At 60.3% G+C, this 1,114-nt stretch overlaps 1 long non-coding RNA gene across 1 annotated transcript; it reads left to right on the top strand.

Annotated features, from left to right (window-relative positions):
• The first annotated feature begins 415 nt into the window (after positions 1 to 415).
• On the top strand, positions 416 to 1,094 carry LOC136530348 (uncharacterized). Its single transcript, XR_010777753.1, has 3 exons — positions 416 to 602; positions 728 to 846; positions 961 to 1,094. It is a non-coding gene; the product is annotated as an uncharacterized lncRNA (long non-coding RNA).
• Positions 1,095 to 1,114: the final 20 nt, after the last annotated feature.

Here is a 1,114-nt window from a genome sequence, read left to right as displayed (position 1 = left end):
TGCCGGCGGGCGCGTGCGGCTGGCGGCGGCGATGCGGGACGGGGCGCTGTGCGGCTGGCGGAGGACGCGGCGGCGGGCGGGCGGGCAGGGGTGCGTGCGGACAGGGGGCTCGCTCGCGATATTTATTTGGCCCCGCTGCGCCAGGCTCCGTGGCGCGGCACTGCCGCGCCAAGATCGGTGGTGCGATAGAGCCTTGCCACATCAACGATCGCGATTCCGGTCGTCGTCACGTCAGACCTCTGCCGCGCCACCATACATACCGCGGCATAGGCATTTGGCCACGTCAGGACAATAGGCGTGGCAAAAAATGTTAGTTTAAAAAAAAATCAGACCGTATTAGATTTAAAATTAGTTTTCAAGAAACGTTAAAATTTTAAAAAAAATTCCCAGCCAGCCACACTACACAGGCCACGAGCACAGCCACAGGAGAACCGGCGCGCGCCAAGAGCAGGGCGCGTCCCGCACTCCCGCCCGCCGGCCGTCGCATCCCTGCGCGCTGAGCGCCCCCCCGCAGCTGCACGTCGGCGCAGGCTCCAGATCGAGAGGTGCACGCCCACCAGTAGCACATCACAAACAAGAAAATAAAGGAGCCGAAGGAGACGGTGAGTGGCACCCCTTCGCTGCATCTCCTCCCGATTCGTTTCTTCCTCTTCCATGTCCCGAGCACACCTGTTCGACTGTTCCTCAAGCTCCTCACCCCGGATTCACTTGTCTCTGCTCTTCTCAGCGCAGTGTTCCCATTGCTCAGATCTGTCGGCTCGCGTACGTAATGCTGCTAGCGTCGGCGTCTTTGCTCTGCTCCGCCTCCGCGTGAATTGAAGCTGCTGCGGCCTCCGGCTAAGTGAGGTGCGACACTAATTCGTCGTGCCTGCAAGCCTCTCCGCCATATTTTCATTGCACGCTCGCCCTTTTGCAATGCGCCTCAAATAACGATTCTATGTGTTTCCGTATCCTGCAAAGGCCGGGCGCTGACAAACGCTCGCGGCCTGTTCGACAGAATGCCTCCAAGGAAGAAGAATGCCAAGAATCCGGCAATGGCGATGGCTGACGGCTTCGACCGACTTGGCGCGCTCCCGGACGAGGTGCTCCACCACGTGCTCTCCTTCCTCCGGGC

This window comes from Miscanthus floridulus, unplaced genomic scaffold (assembly GCF_019320115.1).
Source record: "Miscanthus floridulus cultivar M001 unplaced genomic scaffold, ASM1932011v1 fs_112_1_2, whole genome shotgun sequence".
Classification (NCBI taxonomy): Eukaryota; Viridiplantae; Streptophyta; class Magnoliopsida; order Poales; family Poaceae; genus Miscanthus; species Miscanthus floridulus.
This window is presented reverse-complemented; position numbering and strand designations above follow the sequence as displayed.